The sequence below is a fragment of the Palaemon carinicauda genome, chromosome 45, assembly GCF_036898095.1.
Source record: "Palaemon carinicauda isolate YSFRI2023 chromosome 45, ASM3689809v2, whole genome shotgun sequence".
NCBI lineage: Eukaryota > Metazoa > Arthropoda > Malacostraca > Decapoda > Palaemonidae > Palaemon > Palaemon carinicauda.
In genome coordinates this window covers 37,282,828-37,295,776 of record NC_090769.1, presented here as the reverse complement: position 1 = coordinate 37,295,776, position 12,949 = coordinate 37,282,828, and the positions used below count along the sequence as shown (strand labels likewise).

Here is a 12,949-nt window from a genome sequence, read left to right as displayed (position 1 = left end):
AAAATTACACCTGAGTAACAAAATCAATTGGATTGCGATTAGAGTTCATTTGCTTGAGGGTACACTCGGGTACACTATTCTACCTTATGTCTCTTCCCATTGTTATTTTGAAGCTTTTATAGTTTATATATGAAAAAATTATTTTAATGTTGTTATTGTTCTTAAATTTCTCTTCTGGTTTATTTCCTTATTACCTTTCCTCACTGGGCTATTTTTCCCTGTTGGAGCCCTTGGGCTTATAGCATCTTGCTTTTCCAACTAATGTTGTAGCTTAGCAAGTAATAATAATAATAATAATAATAATAATAATAATAATAATAATAATAATAATAATAGTAATAATAATAAGGGAAATTAATGAAATCAAAATGAGTTCCAACTATTTTTCGATTATCATTATACCACCTTTTTTTAACATATTTCTTCTGTAGGTTACATTTAAATTCATGTAACATATTTTCTAAAATAATATTCTTTAATCTTTTACAATTGTGAGATGTTTTTAATATAGATATGAATTAAGTAACAGACAATATCAAAGCATTAAAAGAATTCATAGTTATTTCTAAGACCTATGATAGGAATTTCACACATCCATTGTAAATTTTGGGGAGAAATCTAATAATAACGAAAAGTCCAATATCATATAAAAAACAGATTTAAAAACATACAAGCATTTTTCAAACAATAAATAAAATTATTCTAAAAAAATATTCTCACTTATAGTTACGATAAAACATGATCTGTAACAGTCTCACACAGTACTGCAAACGTCACACAAAAAAAAACATTTTGCTTATTAATATCATGATAGACTTATTACATGAAATCTAAAATGCGTATCTCATAATCCATTTATGATGCACTGTGCGTGGACGTTCAAAAAAACTGATGCCTGAAAAATCATGAAGAAAACACACTTCCAAAGCAGACTTTCAAATACAATTCAATTTCCCTGGTGCACTTGGATAAAATCTAATTCTTGACAAAAAAAATTCCATGATACATTTATGATAGATTTCAGTTACAAAAACATTTCTAGAATCATGGATGACACGATATATATATATATATATATATATATATATATATATATATATATATATATATATATATATCGATATATATATATATATATATATAAAGAGAGAGAGAGAGAGAGAGAGAGAGAGAGAGAGAGAGAGAGAGAGAGAGAGAGAGAGAGAGAGAGAATGGAACTCCACATTAACTAATTATTATTATAATCATTAGCTGAGCTACAATCCTAGTTGGAAAAGCAGGATGCTATAAGGCGAAGGGCACCAATACGGAGAATAGCCCAGTGAGGAAAGGAAACAAGGAAATAAATAAACTGTAAGAGAAGTAAAGAACAATTAAAATAAAGTATGTTAAGAACATTAACAACATAAAAATAGATCTTTCATACATAAACTATAAAAACTTCAGTAAAAACAAGAGGAAGAGAAATTAGATACAATAGCGTGACCAAGTGTACACTCAAGCAAGAGAACTCAACCCCAAAACATTGGAAGACCATGGTACAGAGGCTATGGCACTACCCAAGACTAGAGAACAATGGTTTGATTTTGGAGTGTCCTTCTCCTAGAAGAGCTGCTTGCCATAGCTCAAGAGTCTCTTCTACCCTTATCAAAAGTATCCACTGAACAATTACAATGTAGTAGTTAACCTCTAAAACGCGGAAGAATTGTTTAGTAATCTCAGTGTTGTTAGGTGTATAAGGAGAAAGGAGAATGTGGAAAGAATAGACCAGACTATTCGCTGTATGTGTAGGTACAGGAAAATGAGCCGTAACCAGAGAGAGGGATCCCATGTATTATTGTCTGGCCAGTCAAAATACACAATGACTCTCTAGTGGTAGCATTTCAAAGGGTGGCTGGTACCCTGGCCAGCCTACTACCTCTTTGACATAACCATTTTAGCAAAGAAATTCTGAGGTTCAGATTTACATAACAGCATAAAACTGATATATAATGTCGAAATCTGATTGAAAATGTGTATACAAAAACCAATTTCCTGCTCTATTCCAATAACATTAAATAAAAAATAACTCTCAAAGTTTAAGACACTTTTCTGATACCAATAGTAAAGTATAAATGATATTAATGTGCTACTAAAATATATATAGAATATGAACTTCAAAATACAGTTTCTAATATCAGATGAAAAATACCTCTCAAGGTTAAAAACACTTTTCTGATACCATGAGTGAAGTTTGAATGATATTAGCGTGCTACTAAAATATATTTAAAATATGAACTTCAAAATCCAGTTTCTGATATAGGATGAAAAATACTTCTCTGATATTAAGGTCAAACCGCAATCCTTTCGAATTCGTACCCAAAATGCCTTTTCCGATGATCGATTCAAAATAAATTCATGTACCAGTAGTCATGATGGGAACTAAAATTATAATGGAGTGTAGAAACAAACTTCTACAATCCAAAGCCAGTTTCATATATGCACAATAAAGCACATATTCTGTATATATGTCGAATATGAACATATGTTCAGTGGTGGAAATATATATCATTAAATTCCTCTTAAAACAGATATGCAGATCCTCAAATGCCGGTAGTTTGTTCGCAATAATTATAAAAGCTGAGAGTACGACATCGAAACCCCCCAACTCCCAATAAAGTTTATAAGACTTAACTCCAACAAGCCATCCGACCAAATCGCAACCCCCCTAAATAGAAATAAAAGAAAACGAGGAAGAAGTAGGGATAACAACACTATCTATATACATATATATATATATATATATAATATATATATATATATATATATATATATGTCGTGTGTGTGTGTGTGTGTGTATATATGTATATACATATACTGTAAATATATTTGAGATTATGAAAAGTAAAATGCCACTTTCTCTAAAACGAAAATTAACTAATCAGATGGTCCTACCAGTATTAACTTAGGCATCAGAAACTTGGAGCCTTACTAAAGCCTTAGAACATAAGCTAAACAACTCAAAGAGCTATTGAAAGAATAATGATGGGAATAACAGTAAGAGAGAGAAAAAGAGCAACATGAATACGAGAGTGAACTAGAGGATAGTCTAACATGTAAAAAAAAATAAATGGACATGGCCAGGACATATAATGAGAATGACAGAAAACAGATGGACATTAACAATATCAGAATGGATCCTTAAAAACAGAGGAAGGCAGAAAAGACGATGGATTGATGAACTAAGAAAGTTTGAGGGTGTGCACTGGCACAGACAGACCAAAAACAGACGAGAAGTGGAAGGACATGTCTGACGATTTTGTTCCATATTGACTCATTAGGGGTAATTCGAATTAAAAGCTTATCAGTTGTGTCACCTGGTGAGTCTGGATGCGGGAAAACTCGCTGGTAAGAGACTGATGTCTCGCCAGGAAAAATCCTGAATAGCAGTTAGCAGTTAGGTTTCTAACTTCTTTTGAGCCTCTGGTGGCATGATTGAAAGTGACCTGGCCTTTCATTTGAAGGAGTAGGGTTCGATCCCAGTATGAGTTATAAATTTATTTCTATTTGAGCATGATTTTGCGTTGATTTTTTTTTTCCTTAACTCATTAGGGTAATTCGAATTAAAAGCTACCAGTTGTGTCACTTGGTGGGGCGGGAAGTCAGGGAAAACCTCGCTGGTAAGAGACTCGCCAGGCAAACTCTGAATTGCAGTTAGCAGTTCCAACTTCTTTGAGCCTCTGGTGGAATGGTCGGAAGCGACCTGGCCTTTCATTTGAAGGGGCTAGTGTTCGATCCCAGTATGAGATAGAAATTTATATATAAATACACACACATATACACACACATATATATATATACATGTATGTATATATATATATATATATATATATATATATATATATTATATATATAATATATACATATATACATATATATATACGTATATATAAATATATATATATATATATATATATATATATATATTACATATATATATATGGGTGACTCCAAAAACAACAATTGAAGCAACAACCACATTGATCCTTTAACAGATGAATCGTGGATGAATAAAATATGCAGCAAAGCTTCCCAGCATTCCTAGACTCATCAGGGACACATCAAACCCTTTACAAATAATGAAGAATCTAAATCCTATCAGTGAATCACTAGGCCGCTTGATTAACATCAATGCCATTTGTTTTAAAACGTCTTCCGTTTACCTAGCCAACGTTCTTGTCCTTTCTCCTTCTAACCAATAGTATTCCTGAATTATGCACTTTATATTAATAACCTATTATCGCCATTCATTTCTTAACACAGCTGTTAGAGCCTCGCATAACCAGCTAAAGGTTATAGTTTTGATCCCAGGGGAAGAACACGACTTGGGCACGTTTCCTCCAGAATCCACTATGCTATAGTAGATTTCCATATGGATAAAGTTACCAGGTGATCTGTCGTCTCTGACTGGTTGCAACCAAGGCGGAAAACGAAAAAAAAATTGTAAAATTTTTAGCCTCTTCCTTTCATTTCAATATATGCATTTCCCCTTACGGATCAGAAGCCATTGCCCTTCCGCTGATTAGAATGTATGGGATGAGGTTGCTAGCTCAGTTATAATTTCCTTGTTGGTTGCCTATCCAAGTGTTGACCGGCACCAATGTTGCTTAACATTGCTGACTAACGATATAGCAAACGGGCTATGAAGCAAAAATAAGGCAAATATATATATATATATATATATATATATATATATATATATATATATATATATATATATGTACACACACACACATATATATATATATATATATATATATATATATATATATATATATACACACATATATATATACATATATATTTATATATATGTATATATATGCATACACACACAAATATATATATATATATATATATATATATATATATATATATATATATATATATATAAAACCAAAAAAAATTGTAAACCCAATGAGATCAAAATTGAGGAAACACTAAAGAATGGCAAAAACATGAGAAATGATGAAAAGACTTGGAATAGGGCGCCAACAGATGTTTGCTTAAAGGATGAAAATGGAAATATTATCAACAAAGGAGACGGAGTGGTAAAAATGGGCCAGGATACCTATACAATGCTATGCAATACTGAAATAAGATATAGACCGAAGACTTTAGGAAAGCCTTTGATTCTGTCAAAACTTCAGCATTAATGGAAGCACTTCAAAGACAAGGAATAGATGAATCTTATATTAGAACACTTAAATATAACTATACATGAAGTACAGCATTCATAAAACTACACAAAAGATAGTGAGAAAATTCTGATTGAGAAAGTAGTTAAATTGGGAGAACTCATCTCCCCTAAATTATTGATATGCCTTAAATATAAAGGAAGATTAAAATTACTATTAGAATAAGAATTAATACTATAATTCCAGAAGAAATGATAAAAAATATTGTGAAACAAATTTTCATGGAAGTGAAAAACTTATTTCATCTCTATATATGACCTTAACCTAACTGTTGCACATTGGTTGGACTGTGGTAGTATAAATACCAAATATCAAGTCACTGCATAGGACAGTCGTAAAGTTATAGCTAGGGTTGAATTATCATTTGACCTTTGATCATTGTGACGTTGACCTTGCCCTCATATTGAGAATAAAGTAAAATATGAATGTCAATTATGAAGACCACCTCTTATAGTTGGGAAATCATGATTAAAATTATACACTTGTTTAATTTTTGACCTCTAAGTAAAACCTTGACTTTGATTCTTCGATACCCCCCCCCCAAAAAAAAAAAATGTTAATCCACATCTTATACTGATGGTATACCTGCAATCTGAAGCCCTTATCTTAAAGACTTTATGGTGCATTCAAATCTTCATTATTAAAAGAATAAAAGAATGTTACTTAAACAGAAGACTCATTGTATTCTTATTTTGGACCTTTTAATCTAGTTTCTTTTTCCGTTAAAACTATGTGATAACAAACTCGACGGATGTTTACAAAGACCTTTGATACAAAAAAAATAAAAGATTTACGTAAAATTTAGAATAAAAGTTAATGTTATCTTAAATTCATTCAATCGACTGCAAAATATTTCTAATAACAATATATACATCTCCACAGATTATTTTTCCTCATCACATAATAATTAGCTTATTCATTTAATTGAAGGTAGGGGGAAGTCTATGTGTACTATAAATAGACGTTTTACACATTACATCTTCACCACAACAAAGAATTAATATTCATCAAATAATATTACTATAATTTGTACACACTTTAAAATTAGTAAGATGCACAGAGTTACTGAAACCTACATTCTATTCATATTAATATAACCACTAGCTAAGCTACAACCATAGTTGGAAAAGTAGGATATTATAAGTCCAAGGAAAAATTGCTCAGTAAAGAACAGAAATAGGGGAAAAGAAAAGTGTGCCTGAGTGTACCCTCAAGCAAGAAAACTCTAAACGAAGATCGCGGTACAAAGGCTATGGCACTACCCAAGACTAGAGAACAATGGTATGATTTTGGAGTGTCCTTCTCCTAGAAGAGCTGCTTACCACAGCTAAAGTCTGCCTTACCCTTTACAAAAGGGAAAATGGCCACTGAACAATTACAGTGCAGTAGTTAACCTCTTGAGTAAAGAACAATTTTATTTGTTATCTCATTGCAGTCAGGTGTATGAGGAAAGAAGAAAACGTGTAAAGAATGAGACAAACTACTCGGTGTATGTGTAGGCAAAGGGAAAATTAATCGTAATCAGAGGGTTCCAATGTAGTACTATCTGGCCAGTCAAAGGACCCAATAACTCTCTAGCGGTAGTATCTTGAAGGGTGGTTGATGCCTTGGTTAACATACAGGTAACAATATCAGAGTTAATAAAAACAAATATTTAAAACTGTAGTGAAATTATATATTTTTTTAAATATCTCAATTATTATTTACTCTTACCTTTAATTGATATACAAACATATATATATATATATATATATATATATATATATATATATATATATATATATATATAGGGACATATCTATAATAATGTCAATGCAATAGTCGCATCTATAATTTTAATAAACTACTTTTCCAATTTTCTATGCATTTTATTATCCTTAAGATTAGGTAAAAAAAATCTATTCCATCAATTATCTACTGCTAAAAGTTGTTTTGGCTATTAATCATGTTTTAATTAGAGAAAGACAATCATGAACACACAAACACACATACACGCACACACACATACACACACACACATATATATATATATATATATATATATATATATATATATATATATATATATATATATATACTGTATACGTACACACACATACATATATATACAGTATATACATATATATATATATATATATATATATATATACACTGTGTATATATATATATATATATATATATATATATATATATATATATATATATATATATATAACGGCAAGAAGTTTACTAAAGCTCCCAAAAGTAACGTTAATTTGTGGTGTGAAAAATGGTTATATTAACAGAATGACGCACCCTCGTCTCGGTCGGTAGAGGGCAGATAGGGTAGGTAGGCTCAGTAATTAGTTGTGCCATGTTAGAACTTTCTAGGCATATTGTGTTATCACAACCTCATCAAATGTATCTACATAATATGGCAAAACAATTAATTTTACATTAGAAAATAAAGTATAACATTATACATATGGCATCTTAACAATCAGGCCTACCATTTTTTTTTTTCACCTCATCCAACACGCGTCAAATAACATCGTCCTGTGTGTCGGATTATACGATACATTTTGTTAGCTACTTCTAGGGGCTATAGTACATTAAACAAATCTCAAAACAGTACTCTACTTATTTTTGGCATCGTGCCCAGTCTGGAACATCAACATCAACACATACCTGGAGAGAGAGAAAGAAACATTTAGTAGAGAAGAGGTACACTGTCCTGCTACAGTGAACATTTGTCCGTTTTTCATGTTCATAGAATATGAATAGCTTTTTGGATTAGAAAATTCCTTTATCCTTTATAATTCTTGGCAGATACAGACCACAGACGATTTATCCTTATTTCTTAAGGAATTAAAAAAAAACTCTTTGCAAGCAAATGCACCACTAACCAGAGAGAGAGAGAGAGAGAGAGAGAGAGAGAGAGAGAGAGAGAGAGAGAGAGAGAGAGAGAGAGAGAGAGAGAGAGAGCAACCTATTTTGAAATCTATAGGATAGCTTGACAAGGGTCTCCATGACATGTTTATTAGGATGTATATACACAAATTTTTAACATTACCATAGAAAAAGAAAACCACGACAAATGATTTTTATAACATCTCAGATAGACTCCAGTAATTTATACATCAATCACCGGTTTAACACTAAAATAATTTCAAGTGAATACCAATTTTTTTTTTCTTGGGCCCCGGGTTCGATTCCCTGGCCGACCAGAAGCTATTATCTTTTGAGTTGATTCTGCCTTGGGTCTCTGATCCCAAGCTATAGAGAATCCAGATGTTACGAGGTGTATAATATATGGCTTGTATGTATGTATATGTATATATATATATATATATATATATATATATATATATATATATATATATATATATACATATATATATATATATGTATATATATATGTATGTATATATATATATATATATATATATATTGTATGTGTGTAAATGGTTTCGAAGGCGTTTTATTGATGGTCACATGAGGTTTAACATTGAATTTTGACAATAGTTAGGCCTAATATAAGTAATTCCTCTTGTTATGAAACTGGCATAGACCTTCTCTTACTAATGAAATCCTCGTGTCACTTCACAAAACAAGTCAGGAGCAACAATGGAAGTATATAGAGACCCTTTACACGCGCACATATACAGTATCATCATCATCATCATCATTATCTCATCCTACGCCTATTGACGCAAAGGACCTCAGTTAGATATCGCCAGTCGTCTCTATCTTGAACTTTTAAATCAATACTTCTTCATTCATCATCTCAGTAATTCACGTTTCATAGTCCTCACCTCTGTAGGCCTGGATCTTCCAATTCTTCTAGTGCCTTGTGGAGCCCAGTTGAAAGTTCTGGTGAACTAATCTCTCTTGGGGAGTGCGAAGAGCACGTCCAAACCATCTCCGTCTAACCCCCACCATGATTTCATCCACATATGGCACTCGGTTATCTCTCTTATAATTTTATTTCTAATCCTGTCATGCCATTTCACTCTTAATATTCTTCTGAGGGCTTTGTTATCAAATCTACAAAATATGTTGGATATTGTTTCATTACCATACCTCTACTCGTCCATACCGTAACACAGATCTCACTAAAATGACTTTTATATGTAATTTCAGGCGATTTGATTTCCAAATATTACTTAACCTCCCCATTGTCTGACAGTATATACATTATATATAATATACATATAATAAATATCTATCTATCTATCTATCTATCTATATATATATATATATATATATATATATATATATATATATATATATGTACATACCTATAACTTATCTACTCAATGACAAAAAAAGAGGAGTCACATAACGCTAAAAATATTTGTATATATGCTGTACTGTATGTATATCATTATATATAATATACATTTATTTATATATATATACATATATATATATATATATATATATATATATATATGTATATATATATATATATATGTATATATATACAGTATATATATATATATATATATATATATATATATACATATATATACATATATATATATATACACAGCCATATAAACTACATACATATACAAGTTAAGAAATCCATACACCTCAACAACAAAGAACAGGAAGATTCACATAACATGAAAAAAAATAAAGAAAGGCACAGACAGAGAGACAAAAACTGTCACAGTGAGTAGACGAGGGAACGTTTGGATCCAAAAAGGGGATGAGGGGGGGGAGGGGTTAAGAGCAATCGCCGGGGTGAAAAGTGTAACCAAAAGGGATGGGGAAACCCTGTTGAAATAAATTTACGAAATTTTGTTGGGGTCTCTCCTTTAATAATCTATACATTCTCTCTCCCTCTCTCATTTTCCCCTCAATCAAGTGGTTATTCTTATCTCGTTTACTTAACTGCTTTACCTTCCACACCATCTTTCTTTTTACCCTTTCAAATCTGAAGTCTGTTATCTAGGTAACCATCTAATATTTCCCTATAGTTATATCATAATTACAACACTTTCTCTCTCTTAATGTCCCTGCCTCTTTCTCCCTACTTCTTTTTCCAATAAAAATGAGAGAGAGAGAGAGAGAGAGAGAGAGAGAGAGAGAGAGAGAGAGAGAGAGAGACATAAGGACATTCAAATAGACCGAGAGAGATAGGGCATTCAAATAGACAGAGAGAGAGAGAGAGAGAGAGAGAGAGAGAGAGAGAGAGAGAGAGAGAGAGATAAGGACATTCAAATAGAGAGAGAGAGAGAGATAAAGACATTCAAATACAGAGAGAGAGAGAGAGAGAGAGAGAGAGAGAGAGAGTGAGAGAGAGAGAGAGAGAGATAAGAGCATTCAAATAGACAGACAGAGAGAGAGAGAGTGAGAGAGAGAGAGAGATAAGAGCATTCAAATAGACAGACAGAGAGAGAGAGAGAGAGAGAGAGAGAGAGAGAGAGAGAGAGAGAGAGAGAGATAAGGGCATTCAAATAGACCGCGAGAGAGAGAGAGAGAGAGAGAGAGAGAGGAGAGAGAGAGAGAGAGAGAGAGAGAGAGAGAGAAATAAGGGCATTCAAGTTGACCTTTATGATTGTATGCAGATGTGCAAGATTTCTCCTTCTTTTGTCTTCTCTCATGCGTGAGTGTCAGTCATTTTTGCATCATGTTCATTCCCCTATTCGTTTTGTTTTATTTCTTTCTTTTATGTTATTCGTCTAATGCCCTTTGTTCTCAAGTATCTGCTCTATTTCCCTCCACTTTCTTTGTTCGTTTTAATACAAAAAGAACGAAATGGTTTCTTCATTATGCATATATACAGGAGCGACTCTCCCTATCACTCTAGTGACGTTCGATCTTTCCCTCATCGACTGACTTTCCTTTCTTCCTCTATTTTCTGAGATGATTAAGCATTTCATTAGTGGTCCTCTAGGCAGACGTCTCTTAAAATGTCTTGTCCATCCATTACGGAATGTTTCAATTAATTTTTTTCAGATCTCTTCTTCCACAACATTTTCTCAGCTTTCTCCTCTTATTTTTAAATATGATCCTCTTTTTTGTTAGTTCTTATTATTCATTTTCCCTTCTCCCTTCTACCCGAATAAAGACTTTATCACATTGCCCGTCTATTAATGAGCTCGCTCATCTCAAACATCTGAGTGAGATAATTTTCTAAAAGCCCTTTTATACTTTGATCTTTCATGCATTTTCCAGCTCACCTTAATGGAAAGCAAAGATCAAATAGAAAAGAAACATGCATATGGCTGATTCTACAAAACCTACGTGAAAACTAGAATATAATTAATTGGCTAAGAGATACACTAAACAAAGCAAGAATTTTAAAATAATTACAGAAAAAAAGTTTTTCTACTAAATCAATGTTAGCATGGCTTCACAATGATAATATTTTGAATTAGATTATTCAAAAGCAAAGCATTGTGTTGCATTTCTTTCGTCTTTAATAAAAAAGTCGTCTCCCGTTATAGGTTCGTCTGTAATATGCGATGTTGCAAAAAGGAGGGCCCCACGCAACCGTGAAATGGGCCATAAAATTTTAATTGTCAAATAAAGTTGTAGGCGGCGACGGGGCTAAGACATAGTGAGAGAGAGAGAGAGAGAGAGAGAGAGAGAGAGAGAGAGAGAGAGAGAGAGAGAGAGAGAGAGAGAGAGAGAGAGGAAAAACCCGACAGCATACAGCCATCTTACGAAAACCAATCTATCCCCTTCCCTCCAAGACTCTTTTCTAAATCAATTCTTTTAATGATTTTCAGCCAAAGAGATATAATAGAAGCACTCTCGAATGAAGGGCTTCTGAGAACCATAGGAGCAACTTGTTCGAGTCTTCTAAAAGGCTACTTTTAATGAGAGAGAGAGAGAGAGAGAGAGAGAGAGAGAGAGAGAGAGAGATAGAGAGAGAGAGAGAGAGAGAGAACACTCAACCACATACAGCCATCTTACATAAACCATTATCCATCCCCTTTCCCTCCACGACTCTTTTCTAAATCTATTCCTTTAATGATTTTCAGCCAAAGAGATAAAATAGAAGCACTCTCCAATGAAGGGCTTCTGAGAACCATAGGAGCAACTTGTTCGAGTCTTCTAAAAGGCTACATTTAATGAGAGAGAGAGAGAGAGAGAGAGAGAGAGAGAGAGAGAGAGAGAGAGAGAGAGAGAGAGAGAGGGGGGGGGGGGGGGGAAACACTCAACCACATACAGCCATCTTACATAAACCATTATCCATCCCCTTTCCCTCCACTACTCTTTTCTAAATCTATTCTTTCAATGATTTTCAGCCAAAGAGATAAAATAGAAGCACTCTCGAATGAAGGGCTTCTGAGAACCTTAGGAGCAACTTGTTCGAGTCTTCTAAAAGGCTACTTTTAATGAGAGAGAGAGAGGGGGAAAGAGAGAGAGGGGGAGGGGGGGGAACAACACTCGACCACATACAGCCATCTTACATAAACCATTATCCATCCCCCTTCCCTCCACGACTCTTTTCTAAATCTATTCCTTTAATGATTTTCAGCCAAAGAGATAAAATAGAAGCACTCTCCAATGAAGGGCTTCTGAGAACCATAGGAGCAACTTGTTCGAGTCTTCTAAAAGGCTACATTTAATGAGAGAGAGAGAGAGAGAGAGAGAGAGAGAGAGAGAGAGAGAGAGAGAGAGAGAGAGAGAGAGAGAGAGCAAGGGGAAACACTCAACCACATACAGCCATCTTACATAAACTATTATCCATCCCCTTTCCCTTCACGACT

At 33.2% G+C, this 12,949-nt stretch overlaps 1 protein-coding gene across 1 annotated transcript in view; it reads right to left on the bottom strand.

Annotated features, from left to right (window-relative positions):
• LOC137634619 (uncharacterized) overlaps positions 1-12,949 on the bottom strand; it is a 377,057-nt gene that overhangs the window by 33,035 nt on the left and 331,073 nt on the right. The gene's annotated exons all lie outside the window — the stretch shown is intronic.